This window comes from Haematobia irritans, chromosome 4, assembly GCF_050003625.1.
Source record: "Haematobia irritans isolate KBUSLIRL chromosome 4, ASM5000362v1, whole genome shotgun sequence".
In the NCBI taxonomy this organism is placed as follows: domain Eukaryota; kingdom Metazoa; phylum Arthropoda; class Insecta; order Diptera; family Muscidae; genus Haematobia; species Haematobia irritans.
Window position 1 is genome coordinate 95,589,964 of NC_134400.1, and position 16,836 is coordinate 95,606,799.

The 16,836-nt window shown below is 33.4% G+C and overlaps 1 protein-coding gene across 8 annotated transcripts in view; it reads right to left on the reverse strand.

Moving 5' to 3' along the window:
- Positions 1–16,836, reverse strand: part of Pdp1 (PAR bZIP family member Pdp1) — a 350,044-nt gene that overhangs the window by 108,184 nt on the left and 225,024 nt on the right. The gene's annotated exons all lie outside the window — the stretch shown is intronic.

Here is a 16,836-nt window from a genome sequence, read left to right on the forward strand (position 1 = left end):
CTCACGACGCTTAAGTCCGATTGGGATCTGGAGAGGTAGAAATGAAGCGAGGGGCCTCCTTTTTAAGACATAGTTAGTTGACGCGTGCTGAGGGCGATATTACTGAGTCCGATTGGAAAGCCCATGGTCTGCAGCCGAAATTTTTGTCTACCCGGGACATCAATACTGTCTTTGCCGATAATATTCAGGATAATTTATACTGAACCCACGATGGATAAATACGGGCGGTGAACGACCATCGACAGTTACGGCGGCCCACACCATTACCATCAGCGCTGGTTGAGTTCTGGTTGCCAATCGAAAATATAAAATTTTCAGATGATTTCTGTGGCAAGCAAGGCCTTCACAAACTACTCATCGAAAAAAAAAACAAATTCGATAATTAGCCTTTTGCATGCGAAGCAACTCCTTGGCACTTTTCAACTTTTTCTGTGCATCGGTGAGCTCTTGCAGATTTTGGAATTTCAATGACTTTAGCCCAAATAAATTTTTCAATGTGTATTGCATCCGTTCTGGCGATATTTTTAGCTACACACAAAAAAATGTTTTTCTGATTCAATCACGAAATTAACTGATCCAATTAATTTTTAATTGAAATGTCTTCAATCACAGAAATGATAGTATCAATTAAAAAATTAATTGAAGGTCAATTAAAAAATTAATTGGTCCAATTAAAAAATTAATTGATATTAATTGTTGTGATTGATTTTTGTTTCAATTAAAAAAATTGTTGATTCAATTAAATTTTTAATTGAATATTTTTTAACACTCAATTAAAATTTTAATTGGAAAAATTTTCGTGATTTTTTTTCTGTGTAATGAGCAAGATTTTCAACACTTTGAAAATCTTGAATTTCGTGAATTTCGATCATAACTGGCCGTCACTTTTCAGATCATTTCTGGAGTTGTTACCGCTTTTTAGTTATTGTTGAGGACTCTAACTTGTAAAAAATAAAATGTAGTGTCACTTAACCAGTTTGTACCAATTTATTAATTCTTACGGTGTTTTTAGCCTTTTTACGAAAAAAGTGAAAATTACCCATTAAAAATATGAAAAAACGAGTTATTAAAAATTGAATTAAAAGAATAAATAAAGAACATCTTTAGGAGGAAAGTTTTGGAAGTGCTTTTACAATAGTGAAGAACTTCCAAAGTTCTTTGCTAGGGTATAACCTAACTCAAATATGTTACTCGTAACCAGCAAAAACGTGCTTCCAAAAAATAGTTTGGATCCCCAACTTGTAATTCAAATTTGGATCATCTTCAACGAATTCCCAGCAAAAATGAGCATCCAAAAAATGGTTTGGATTTCCAATTAGTGATCCTCTCCAAACTTGGATTATCTGCAATGAATTTTACATGGACTTATCATAGAACGGAAGTATTCCATTTTTGGATCCCTTGCATTGCTTTAGAAGTTGTGCCTTGGAAGTTCACTTGGATGGAGAAATAAAAAAAAAATAAAAATAAATTAAACAAAAAAAAAAAACTTTTCCAATTTCCTTTTTTGTTTTTATCATTATTTTTTACGCTCTTATTTTCCTATTATCTGATTTTTACAAATTGGAAAACTTATTATTATAAATGAAAAACTAAAGAACGCTGGTTCAACTCTCAACAGCGACATTTTTTTATCAAATATTTTTAATTTTTTTATTATTATTTTTTTACTTTTCTTTATAGATATTCTATTTATTTTGTGAAATTTAATTGTCCAAAACTTAAATTTTAACTTAACATGGCCTATTTCCGTACTTTCTGATATAGTTGTCCAAAATGACTGCATCGGAAGTGAAAAACAAAAAACGATGGGGGATCCCACCATGCGCTTAAAATAAACGTTTATGGAATTTTCCAATAAGACTGCATCGAAAGTTTATGAGGGATTCCGGGATGCGCTTTAAAAGAAATGCTTGTCGAACAACTTCCATTTTTTTGCTGGGATTCTACATGGGCTTGTCATTGGACGAAAGTACTCTGTTTTTGGATCATTTGCATTGCTTTAGAAGTTGTGTCGTGGAAGCTCACTTTAATGAAGAAATTTTTAAAACAAAATCAAAAATTCACCAATTTCACTTTTTAGTTTATTTTTTTATTATATAATTTTTTCAATTTGAAAAAATGTTCCCTTCGACCTAGTGTTGAACCTGGGTTTATTGGCACCATAACAAAATGCTTTAATATGAAGAATCAACGGCCGTAAGTTCGGCCAGGCGGAATCTTATGTACCCTCCACCATGGATTGCGTAGAAACTTCTACGAAAGACTGTCATCGACAATGAATTACTTGGGTTGTGGTATCGTAAAACTTCGTAACGTCGTTTTCTAAATTGTGAGTTATTCCATACGTGGTATATATTAGACAAAAAAGTTATGTATAGGTAAGTCTACAAATAATTACGAATCGACATGGACTTTTGCACGGTACGTAGAGAGACAATGGACTGAATAGTCTAAGTGAGCCTAAATCGTAATCGGGCTGCCACTTTAACCTAGAGAGCCAGAATTGAAATGTGGGGGTCGCTTATATGGGGGTTATATACAATTGTGACTGATATGGACCAGTTTTTGTGTGATTGGGGATCGATTTATCTGAGGGCTATATATAACTATAGACCGATATGGACCTAGTTAGGTATGGTTGTTAACGGCCATATACTAGCACGATGTACCAAATTTCAACTGAATCGGATGAAATGTGCTCCTCCAAGAGGCTTCAAAACCAAATCTCGGGATCGGTTTATATGGGGGCTATATATGATTATGGACTGATATGGACCACTTTTGGCATGGTTGTTAAATATTATATACTACCACCACGTACCAAATTTCCATCAGATCGGATGAATTTTGCTTCTCCAAAAGGCACCGGGGGTCAAATATGGGGATCGGTTTATATGGGGGCTATATATAATTATGGACTGATATGAACCAATTCCTGCATGGTTGGTGGATACCATATACTAACATCACGTACCAAATTTCAACCGAATCGGATGAATTTTACTCTTCCAAAGGGCTTCAGAGGTCAAATCTGGGGATCGGTTTATATGGGGGCTATATATAATTATGGACCGATTTCGACCAATTTTTGCATGGGTGTTTGAGGCCATATATTAACACCACGTACCAAATTTCAGCGGAATCAGACGAATTTTGGTCTTACAAGAGGCTACGGAGGTGATCGGTTTATATGGGGGCTATATATAATTATGGACCGATGTGGACCAATTTTTGCATGTTCATTAGAGACCATATACTAACACCAGATACCAAATTTCAGCCGGTTCGGGTGAAATTTGCTTCTCTTAGAGGCTCCGCAAGCCAAATCGGGGGATCAGTTTATATGGGGGATATATATAATTATGAACCGATGTAGACCAATTTTTGCATGGTTGTTGGAGACCGGATCCGGATCTGATGAAATTTGCTTGTCTTAGAGGCTCCGCAAGCCAAATCGGAGGATCGGTTTATATGGGGGCTATATGTAATTATGAACTGATATGAACCAATTCCTGCATGGTTGGTGGATACCATATACTAACATCACGTACCAAATTTCAACCGAATCGGATTAATTTTGCTCTTCCAAGAGGCTCCGGAGGTCAAATCTGGTGAGCGGTTTATATGGGGGCTATATATAATTATGGACCGATGTGGACCAATTTTTGCATGGTCATTAGAGACCATATACTAACACCATATACCAAATTTCAGCCGGATCGGAAGAAATTTGCTTCTCTTAGAGGTTCTGCAAGCCAAATCGGGGGATCAGTTTATATGGGGGCTATATATAATTATGAACCGATCAGTCCATTGTGATACCACATTGGAGAACTTCTCTCTTATCACTGAGTGCTGCCCGATTCCATGTTAAGCTCTATGACAAGGGACCTCCTTTTTGTAGCCGAGTCCGAACGGCGTTCCACATTGCAGTGAAACCACTTAGAGAAGCTTTGAAACCCTCAGAAATGTCACCAGCATTAGTGAGGTGGGATAATCCACCGCTGAAAAACTTTTTGGTGTTCGGTCGAAGCACGAATCGAACCCACGACCTTGTGTATGTAGGGCGGGCATGCTAACCATTGCACCACGGTGGCTCTACGGTGGGAGTGAAATTTTTTTCTGTGTAAAGAACTTCCATGGTATTGAAAAAGGTTCAAATCCCGCGAGGGTGAAAATGTAAATTTTATTTTTATTGTGTTTTGTTTATTAAATTTATATTCTTGTTTGCGAGATTGAAGGGACCAAAATTTAAATTTTCACTTTTAACTGCCTAACAGTATATTTTCTAAGACTGGTCCAAAAGCAACTTCATCGAATATGGAAAAAGTTGACGAAGAATTTGGGCAAAATAAATGGTTTTGGAACAATTTCCACTTTGCTGGGTACTCAAACCGCCCTCGTTTAATTTTCCATTACAAGAGAGTATTTAATAACTATTCGACCTGGCCCCTTACCTTTGTTCTATTTCTTTTTTTAATGTTCCCAACAAATATAGTTTTAGGTTGCTACCAATGCTGTCATAACTATAGTTGTTGTTGTTGTTATAATCTAACTTTTGCCCTGCTCATCTCTCGCTCTTTGGGGTTAAGCATTTCGTGTCGTGTTTTTGTTATTAACATTTTATCTTGTAAAGTAGAAATTATTGTATATAAGAAACCAAATTTCATTATCGCCTTCTCTATCTCAGTCCACCTAAAGATGAACTAAAAAGAAAGTTTTTTCTTCTTCTTGCGCTTCTTATTCTGCTTCATTGTCATTTATTTGTTTGGTTGTTTTTTTTTTTTTTTTGAATATAAAAAATGTTAATGAAATATAACAACAACCACTAGTAAGGGGGAAAAATGCAAATTATATATAATCAGCAGCAACAACAATAACAACTATTACTATATCTGTCTAAAGAAAGGCAATTAAATGAAATGGATATTCAGAAAATATTTGAGTATTATTTTATGTTGTCATTACAAAATTTCACAAAGAATTGAAATAGATTTCCTTACGTTTTGTTTTGTGCAGAGAAAATTTGCTTTATTTAATTACTATTTTATGTACTCTACCAAATCTAAAAAAAATGCAGCTAAATCAGCGTTAAAATAATGTTAACAACAGTATTAAAATGCCAAAAAATTATGCAAATTTTTTATTAGTGAAATGATCACTTTAAAGAGTTTATTTTTTTTAAATTTAGTTTTTGATGTTGCCTTAAATATATATTTCATAAGATATTTTATTCTTATGGCATGTATTAATTAAACCATATATTGTTGAGTTATCGCAAAAAAAAAAAACAAAAAACTACTTATAGAACCATACCCCAGCAAAAAAAATGGAAGTTGTTCCACAAACATTTCTTTTAAAGTGCATCCCAGAATCCTCCAACGATTTTTGTTTTCAACTTCCGATGTAGTCCTTTTAGACAAGTCCATAAACATTTCTTTTAAAACGCATCCCGGGATCCCCTATTGATTTTTTTCCACTTTCGATGCAGTCCTTTTGGACAAGTCCACAAACATTTCTTCAAAAGCGCATTTTGGGATCCCCCATTGATTGTTTTTCCACTTCCGATGCAGTATTAGACAAGCATTAGAAAGAACGCAATCAGGATATTTTAAATTCAAATTTTGGACAATTAAATTTTACAAAATATAGGAAATTAATAAAAAAGTAAAAATTAAAAAAATCATCCCTGCTGGGATTTGAACCTGTGCCGTTTGACTTTTTCGCTTTCATGGAAGTTTTTTTTTGAGAAGGTTTTGTAAATTACAAAAAAATGCTAAAATGGCCACAGAGCCTACCTCTACTGCCACTATGGTAAAGAAGTATGGTTATGACGATCACATTCGAAGAGCAAAATAATATGATTGGAGCTTTTTCGGGGCGACACTACAACTTCACTACAACGATATTCCCCCAGTGAACCTTCAAAAAAAAATCGCTTCTGTAACATATACCCCAAACACATTTTGCTTCAAGCATATATATTTTCAGGATTGGTGCAAACAAAATATTGTTTGTATTGTTCAAACATATTATGTTTCACCTTAGGGAATACACTGGTAGAAAACAATTTTAATGAAATTTTCTTTGTGTGGATATATTTTTAAGGCGCCAATTGGTTACATCCATTATTTTACTTGCAGCATAAAGGGTGATACGCTCAAAATTTGGTCAATATAAACTTGACGTATTTCTTCAATTTTGCATTTAAAAAACCTGAACAACCCTCATTTTGAAGGTGTGTGTGTGTAGAATGTTGCTCTTATTTTGATTTTGGAATTCACTCTTCAGTTGTCAAAATGCCGTCCAAGCAAGAAGAGCAGCGTATCAAAATTTTGCTCGCGCATCGCGAAAATCCGAGCTACTCGCACGCAAAGCTGGCAAAATCGCTAAAAGTTGCCAAATCAACTGTTACAAATGTAATTAAAGTGTTTGGGGAACGTTTGTCGACAGCCACGAAGTCTGGATCGGGGGGAAATCGAAAACCAGAAGCCGCTGAGACGACAAAGAGAGTTGCCGGTAGTTTCAAGCGAAACCCTAACCTCTCTGGGTGTATCGTCTACAACCGTGCATCGAGCCAAAAAACGAGCCGGACTATCGACTTACAAGAAGGTAGTGACTCCAAATCGCGATGATAAACAAAATACGACGGCCAACGCGCGATCCCGGAGGCTGTACACGACGATGCTGACGAAGTTTGACTGTGTGGTAATGGACGACGAAACCTACGTCAAAGCCGACTACAAGCAGCTTCCGGGACAGGAGTTTTATACGGCAAAAGGAAGGGGAAAGGTAGCAGATATTTTCAAGCACATAAAACTGTCAAAGTTCGCAAAGAAATATCTGGTTTGGCAAGCCATCTGTGCCTGTGGCTTGAAAAGCAGCATTTTCATAGCTTCCGGGACTGTCAACCAAGAAATTTACGTGAAAGAGTGTTTGAATAAATGTCTGCTGCCTTTCCTGAAGAAACACGGTTGTTCCGTACTGTTTTGGCCGGATTTGGCATCTTGCCATTACGGTAAAAAGGCCATGGAGTGGTACGCCGCCAACAACGTGCAGGTGGTTCCCAAGGACAAGAACCCTCCCAACACGCCAGAGCTCCGCCCAATTGAGGAATACTGGGCTATTGTCAAGCGGAACCTAAAGAAGACCAAAAAAACTGCTAAGGACGAGCTGCAGTTCAAGGCAAACTGGCTTTCTGCGGCGAAGAAGGTGGACAAGGTGGCTGTACAAAATCTAATGGCAGGTGTCAAGCGTGAGGCCCGGCACTTCGGATTTGGAAAAGCGAAAGTCTAACTGAATATTTTTCCTGAATTTTATACTAATTGAACTTGAAAAAGAAATTTAATTTGATTTTTTAAATAAACGATTTCACCGATTTACACGCATTTTCCCTTGACCAAATTTTGACCGTATCACCCTTTACTCTCTAGGTCTCTCTTTCTAAACACATATAACATAGGCTATTTCTATATTAATATATGTTTGCATCCAAGCATATTATATTTACAAACAGTTTATGTCCTAAACATAATATGCTCTAACATATATGTCCTAAACATGTTATGCTAGTTACATGCTTGCACTTAAAAATATTGTGTTAAAAAATTTTAGTTCCAAACATATAATTTGTACACCCAAACATATGAAAAACAGTCTTTTTCGTCCGTGTAGTGCTACAAAAAATAAGCTTAAATGACAACCATTGACAGCAAGCAAACAAAAATGGAAGTTTGTTAAGCTATTTAGCCAATGTGATTTTGTAAATAGAACTTCCATCCGACCTACATCGATAACAACGACTTGTGCCAAGTTTCAAGTCGATAGCTTGTTTCGTTCGGAAGTTTGCGTGATTTCAACAGACGGACGGACGGACATGCTTAGATCGACTCAGAGTTTCACCACGACCCAGAATATATATACTTTATGGGGTCTTAGAGCAATATTTCGATGTGTTACAAACGGAATGACAAAGTTAATATACCCCCATCCTATGATGGACATCCTATGATGTCCACACATAAGTGGACATCAGGGCCTAGATGGATTCAGAAGGCATATATTTTATGGTGACTAAAATCTATATTTTTGTAGTAGGCCTATGTTCATAGAGATCAGATTTATAATACCCTGATCGCTATATGTTTTTTGATATAATCTAAAATAATTAAATTATTTGTTACTTTTTTAGAACAAAAATAATGCACGTAGACAATATAATTGAAATTAATTTATTTACATAGACGTTTCATTTCTAATAATTCTGGCAGGTCAACTTTAAGTTTATCTGGCTAGGTTTGGTTCTAGTCTCTCCTATTTGTATTCGTTTGGAAAGGTTTTTGGTTACTCTACACTCGTATTCTTTGACTCATATGACAGTACAAAAAACTTCAAATTTCGCAAATTATTTTCTGATCACGTGTAGGATGGGTTATACGCAAACAACTAGAGAACCTAGGGGTCTTTCTGTGTCACGTCTCATCATGGAGACATAAGCTTGTTCTGAAACTTGTATGCGAAACCATTTTAGAATATGGTGAATATGAGCTTAATGGAGATAAACAAAATATATAAAATACAAATTATTACAAAGGAAACAAAAAAAGAGTTCTTTAAATTAGCTTAATTTAATTTAAATTGATATACAGTGAAATTTGTCGACAATTTTGGTGAGACGTTTTTCTATAATCTCATATTGAAATTGAGTTCTCATAAGTGGACACCTCCCAAATATGGATAAAATTTAGGCGACCGTTGGTGTCCACTTCTGAGTAGTCAAATTGAAATTACCACCAAGAACCCAGCAAAAAAAAGCGTCGCCAAAAACTTAGTGAAAATGTTCTTTTTGGATCCGGAAGTGGTGCAAAATTGGCACAGAAGAGATGAATTTAACATGGGCGGCTTGTCATAGGACGGATGTCCAACATTTCAACACTGAATTTGCATCACTTCTTAAGACGTGATCCGAATTCAATGTTTTGGACGTGAATTTAGAAATGTGATATTTTGCCAAATAAATCATTTATATAATTTTTAATGATTTTTAATGCATTAAAAACCTTGTCTGGAACGTTTGAAATTCGCAATTTTTCTAGAATGAATTTTGCATTTTTATCGACAAAACTTTACTAATTTGTACCGTTTTATTGATCCATACTCTGTTTTTAACCTATTTGAAACAAACCCATTAAAAATATGTTTTTAACCCATTAAAAATATGAAAAAAGTGAATTATAAAAAAAAAAATGAATTAAACGAAATTCCTGTGTAGTTAAAGTAAAGAACATCTTTGGGAGGACATTTTCAGAAGTGAGTTTAAAGTTGTGCTTTTAGAATAATTTTCAAATGTCCATGAAATCTTATCTACACCGAAGTATGAGTTTTCTTTTCTGAGGAACGAAATTTTAGACAAGCAAAGTTTTCTTTTGGGACTAGGTTAGGTGGCAGCCCGATGTATCAGGCTCACTTAGGCTATTCAGTCTATTGTGATACCACAGTGGTGAACTTCTCTCTTATCACTGAGTGCTGCCCGATTCCATGTTAGGTTCAATGACAAGGGACCTCCTTTTTATAGCCGAGTCCGAACGGCGTTTCACTGTAGAGAAGCTTTGAAACACTCAGAAATGTCAACAACATTACGTACTGAGGTGGTATAATCCACCGCTGAAAAAACTGTTCGGTGTTCGGTCGAAGTAGGAATCGAACCCACGACCTCGTGTATGCAAGGCGGGCATACTAACCATTGCCCCACGGTGGCTCCTTTGAGACTAAAAAACAGCGCCATGAATATGGATCCCATGAAAATTAGCCCCAAAACCTAAAACCCCCAAAAATTATATGGAAATTTCAAAGTTTTATGGTTTTTGGGGAGTAACTCCATTTTATTTTTGGAACCCGTTTGTATTATGAAAATAAATTGAAAATTAACTACAAATTCCTTTCTGGGATTGTGCTTCATGGAGCCTATTTCTGCATTCTGGGATTTCACAATGGTGGCAACTATACACGGCGCTATGAATATGGGTCCTATGCAAATTAGCCCCAAAACCTAAATGAAGTAGGACCCCAAAAAATTATGTAGAAAACAACAACACCAAATGTTTTGGTGGTAGTGGTAATGTAAGCTTATCTGCACTGAAGGAAGAGTTTTCTTTTCTGAGGAACGAAATTTTAGACAAGCAAAGTTTTTGTTTGTGTGGAAAAAAACAGCGCTATGAATATGGACCCCATGAAAATCAGCCCCAAAATCTAAAAACACCAAAAGGTTATATGGAAAACAATAACATAAAAATGTATGTTTTTTGAGGAGTAACTCCATTTTATTCTTGGGGCCCGTTAGTATTATGAAAATAAACCCCAGTATTTAAAATGAAAATAAACCCAATTTCCTTTTTGGGATTGTTCTTCGTTTTCAAGTGGGGCCTATTTTCGCATTCTGAGATTTGAAAATGATGGAACTATATACGAATGATTGAATATGATGAATGAATATGAGCCCTATAAAAATTAGTCCCAAAACCTAAATGAAGAAGGCCTCAAAAAACTTATATGAAAAAAACAACACCAATTTTTTGGGGTAAATCCATTTTATTTTTGGCTCGGAGGAAATGCAGGAAAAATCATAACTTAAAATGCGTATATAAAATAATATTGAATAAATATATTTTTTTGTTTCTTCAATTTAAGGAAGTTGTAGATTTTTTACTGTACTTCAGTTTTCTATACAGAGAAATAAAATGTTTACAAAATATTCTATAGAAATAAAATTTTGACCAAAATTTTTATAGAAATAAAATTTTTTATAAAATTTTCTATAGAAATAAAATTTTGGCAAAATTTTCTATAGGAATAAAATTTTGGCAAAATTTTTTATAGGAATAAAATTTTGACAAAATGTTCTATAGAAATAAAATTTTGACGAAATTTTTTATAGAAATAAAATTTTGACAAAATCTTCTATAGAAATAAAATTTTGACAAAATTTTCTATAGGAATAACACATTTTAAAAAAATTTTCGATAGAAATAAAATTGTCGGTAGAAATAAAACTATGATAAAATTTTCTATAGAAATAAAATTTTGATAACATTTTCTATAGAAATAAAATTTTGATAAGATTTTCTATGAAAATAAAATTTTGACCAAATTTTCTATAGAAATACAATTTTGGCAAAATTTTCTATAGGAATAAAATTTTGACCAAATGTTCTATAGAAATAAATCCATTTTATTTTTGGAGTCCATTTGCATTATGAAAATAAACTCCAATATTTGAGATGAAAACTAACTCCAAGTTCCTTTTCGGGACAATGGCAACTATACACGGCACTATGAATATGGACCCCATGAAAATTAGCCCCAAAACCTAAATGAGGTAAGTTAGGTTTTTTTTTGGTATAACATCATTTTATTTTTCGGAGCCGTTTGCGTTATGAAAATAATATTTCAAATAAAAGTTAACCTCAATTTCCTGTTTGGGAATGTTCTTCGTTTTCAAGTGGGGCCTATTTTCATATTCTGGTATTTGACAATGATAACAACTATACACACGTTTATTGCTCAAAAGATTTTTGTATCGCAACAGATTTGCCTTGTAGGTGGACATAGTCCAATGTGAGGCTAACACGATTCCCGATTTTTCCCAAAAACTTCATAAACTTTAGCATTAACAGGGTTCATGTCTTTTAAATCAAAAGTGAAAATAAGCCCTAATTTTATTTGTTTTATTTTATTTTTTGTCGATTTTAATGCTTTAGGTACATTTTGTTGAGGCTCATTTTCATTATGAAACGTTGCCTCACATTTGTAGCCCTGTTTTATTTTGGTGCTAATTTTCCAGGGCCTATTTTCATACTGCCACTCTAAACAGATTTGTTGCCTCACATCACATTTGGTCCTTACTTGGCCGGGGTTTAAGAGTTTCTCCTATGGACAGAGATAAAAGTGGTTTATTGCGATTCCCAAGAGATTCATACTGAGTAGCAGTATGAATCTTAAAACTTCATATCAGCCCATCAGTTAGGGGTCAATTTCCCATGGCATTTTAATTCGAAAAAGAAAATGAGCCCTAATTTTATTGTGGGGTTGATTTTCATGCATCAATTACATTTTGTTGGGACTCATATTCATTATAAAGCGTAGTCCCTCATTTGCGGCTCTGTTTCATTTGGGTTTTGGGGCTCATTTTCCTGGGAACCATACCGCCTAAAAAAAACTTTCTTTAAAAGTAAACAAAACAAGTTTAAAGACACACGTTGTATAATTTATCGTAAATTTGGATTTATTTTCTCTAAAAAAAAATAGGTGTTTCATTGTTTTAAAATTTCATTCCGGAGGGAAGTGAAATTTCGGGTGTATAGTAAATAGAAATCATTCCATGTATTCTATCATCATGTGCAATATTTTTGTCATCTAATCCCATTTATTTTGGTGCTATATATATTCACATTTACTTCCCCTATTGCATTATTTAGATTTGCTTTCATTCATCATTTGCCAATTTTGTGATTAGGCAGCTACTTGGTCTTCCCCCAATTTTGATTTAGAATCCAAACTATGGAAAAATGCATAAAAAGGCTTCACATATGTAGTTTTTTCATCATCATAGATTTATCAATTATAGCCGTAAATAAAAGGAAAACGGTAACCAAAAAAACCACTAAACCAACCATACAGACACAAATAACGGAAGAGTTTCCATTTCCATTTTTTTTCTGAATGGAATTTAGGGTACATTTCTTAATTTGATTAGATTTGGTCCCAAGCATCTGCGTTTCACAAAGTAAAATTCTTGTGTTTTTTCGTTTTTCATTAGAAGACCTCATTTGGATTAGATGCCAATTATTAAAATCATATTGGAATTTTGTATTGAGTTATCTAAAAGGTTTTCATAGGATTCGCCGCTATTCATAAAAACGGATGAATGAAGATAATGTCCATTTTAAAATGTATCAGAGACTTTGATAAAGATCCCAAAAGTAAAATATATTAACAATTCTACATTGATAGAAAAATGAATCGTAATATTAACGATTGGCTGATTTCACTTCATTACTAAAATGAAAAGTTTCATAAATAAAATATGAAAATGTACGTTAATAAAATGAATTTCGTTCATTAAATGAAACTCACTTGGAATCACCGTGGATCATTTAAGTTCAAGCTCAGACTTTTATAGAACACTAAAAAGTCTCCTCAAGCAAAATAAATAAAATGAAAAGTTTCATTAATAAAATGAAAATGTGCGTTCATTAACTGAAACTGACTTGTTTTGATTCGGTTAATGCGGTAACGTAATGGGGTCATCAGCATGTGATCTACGTAGGACCAACGCTATGACCACCAAATAAGGTTACCTCTAGGAGCTTAATCTTTTAAGTGGAATCGTAGATGGTTCCTCGTAAACGAAGTGGTAGCGATCGACTCTTTTTGTAAGAGAAGTCTATATTAAATTCGCTACACACAAAGAACATTTCATTAAAATTGAGCCAACGAAAATTTTTCATTGATACAACGAAACATTTTCATTAAGACAATGAAAATGTTCGTTAATAGTACGAAACGTTTCGTTGACTCACAGAAAATTCGTTATAATAACGAACAATTTCGTTATGTCAATGAATTTTTTTCATTGGCTCAATTTTAATGACACATTTCATTAATATAACGAAACTTTTTCTACCAGTGTACGTTTTTTTTGTGTAAAAATTACAGCGTAACCTCTAAAACCAGGATACTTTGAAAAGCGGACCTCTCCAAAGTGCAAAATTTTTGTTAGGCGTTTGCTATAATTCCACATTAAAATTAAAATAAGTGGACATGTCCTAAATGTGGAGACCACTTCTGAGAAAGGGTGAAAATCTAAAACGATCTAACGATGTCCGTCTTTCTGACTATTGTACAGTCTTTACTAATGAAGCTATCGTCCTGAAATTTGAGACAGATTTGTTGTTTGTCTTCAAGCAGAAGAAGTTCGAAGGTGAGCTATATATCTCCAGGTTTTACTATAGCTCTCATATAAACCGATTCCCCAATTAGACTTAACTTTTATCTGAAATTATTAATCCTGAGGTGTTTTGGGTGCAGAGTGTATCAATCCAATATGGTTTATATTGGTTCATATTTTAATATGGCCCCGGCGCTAAAGTGATGGGTCCCATGAAAATGAGCCTCAAAACCTAAATGATATAGAACCCCACAACAATTACAAGGAAAACGACAACACCAATTTTTTATGTTTTTTTTTTTTTTGGTAACTTCATTTTATGTTTGGGGCCCGTTTGCATTATGAAAATAAATCCCAATACATCAAATGAAAATAAACCCTAATTTAATTTTGTGAAGTCTATTTTCATTTTGTGGGATTTGACAATGGTGGCAACTTTATTCCGAATAGCATTGTAGATTTGATATCTAGACTTTTTTTAGACTTTCTCCTATAGATAGATCCACAGTGAACCAACGCGGGTTCAAAGTTTTGTCCTATGGGCAGAGCTCAAAGTGGGCTAACACCACTCACAAATGGTATAAATGGATGGCCTTCGACCATGGCTTAAGACTTTCTCCAAATGGGCAGGGTTCTAAATGGGCTAAATTCTTATACCCTGGCCATCGACCATTGACACTGTAAATGGGCTAACGCAATACCGGTCTTCGACAGACGTTTAGGGTGAGAATTTACACTTTCGTCGTAGGACTAGCACTATCGACTACGAACAGAGTCCAAACTCGGCTAACTCGATGTCAAAGCGATATAAGGTGGTCGGCCATCAGGCAGGGTTTTAGACTTTCCCATGTGGACAGAATCCAAAGTGGGCTAATACAAATATAAACGGATTTATGTGCTTCCACATCAATACGGCTAAGTGAATACAAGATTTTCCGCCATTTGGAGATCAAAAGTGAACATGAGCCCTAATAATGCTTAGAAGTCGATTTTGATGCTTCAAATACCTTTTTTTGGACTCATGTTCATTATAAAGCGTCATCCCACTTTAGGGCCGTTGTTTCATTTTGGATTTGGGGCCACCGTTGCCAAGGTTGCCACAGTTGGTAGAGTTCTAACAAAAATGGTAGATTTTTTACTGTTTGGAAGATTGGTAGAATTCTTGATGTATTGGTAGATTTTGCAAATTACTCCTCTCCTAGGTTCTTCACAAAATAAAATTTTGACAAAATTTTCTAAAGAAATAAAATTTTGACAAAATTTTCTATAGAAATAAAATTTTGACAAATTTTTCTATAGAAATAAAATTTTTATAGAAATAAAATTTTGACAAATTTTTCTATAAAAATAAAATTTTGACAAAATTTTCTATAGAAATCAAATTTTGACAAAATTTTCTATAGAAATAAAATTTTGACAAAATTTTCTAAAGAAATAAAATTTTGACAAAATTTTCTATAGAAATAAAATTTTGACAAAATTTTCTAAAGAAATAAAATTTTTACAAAGTTTTCCATAGAAATAAAACTTAGACAAAGTGTTCTATAGAAACAGAAATAAAATTTTGATTGTTGCTGTTTTTGATTGCAGCTTAAAACCATGCATTGACTAAACTACAAGTGTACAAAATTTTCTATAGAAATCAAATTTTGAAAAAATTTTCTATAGAAATCAAATTTTGAAAAAATTTTCTATAGAAATAAAATTTTGACAAAATTTTCTAAAGAAATAAAATTTTGGCAAACTTTTCTATAGAAATCAAATTTTGACCAATTTTTTTATAGAAATCAAATTTTGAAGAAATTTTCTATAGAAATAAAATTTTGACAAAATTTTCTAAAGAAATAAAATTTTGACAAAATTTTCTATAGAAATAAAATTTTGACAAAATTTTCTAAAGAAATAAAATTTTGACAAAGTTTTCTAAAGAAATAAAATTTTGATTATTTTTGTTTTTGGTTGCAACTTATAACCATGCATTGACTAAACTACAAGTGTACAAAATTTACGATAGAAAAACAATTTTTATAAAATTTCTTATAGATATAAAATTTTGACAAAATTTTCTATAGATATAAAATTTTGACAAAATTTTCTATAGAAATAAAATATTGACAAAATTTTCTATAGAAATAAAACTTAGACAAAGTGTTCTATAGAAACAAAATTTTGCAAAATAAAATTTTTTTGTTTGGTAGTTTTTTGATAAAAATTTCTCCAAATTTTGGTTGATTATTTTGGGCTCGAGTGGTATCCGTGTTTGGGGCTTATTTTCCTGGGGCCCGTTTTCATACAGCCTCCATATTCCCCAGTCTCCCATTATGACTTCTTAAGTGCATAGAATCTGTGCCCCATGAAAATGAGGCTCAAAATCTAAATGAAGTAGGGCCCTGAAAAATAACTCAACATTTGTATGTTTTTGGGGTGTAACTTCATTTTATTTTTGTAAGCCGTTTACGTTATGAACATAAATCCTGATATTTCAAATGAAAATGAACCCCAACATCTAGGGCATATTTTCGCTTTCTGGGATTTGACAATGGTGGCAACTATACACCCTGTTTTTGTTCCGAATAACAAAAGGTTTGTTATGGCTTTGGTTTCAGACTTTCGGCGACGTGTCAGACTTTCTCCTACACAAAAAATATTTTTTGTCTTCAATAGCGAAATTAATAAATTCATTTGTAATTGAAATGTCATCAGTCACAGAAATGATATATCAATTAAAAAATTAATTGATACTATTAATTTCTGTGATTTATTTTTGTTTCAAATAAAATAATTTGTTGAATCAATAACATTTTTTATTGAATATATTTTTAAAACTCAATTAAGAATAATTGAAAAAATTTTTAGCGAAATTTTTTTTCTGTGTATGGATGGTTTTA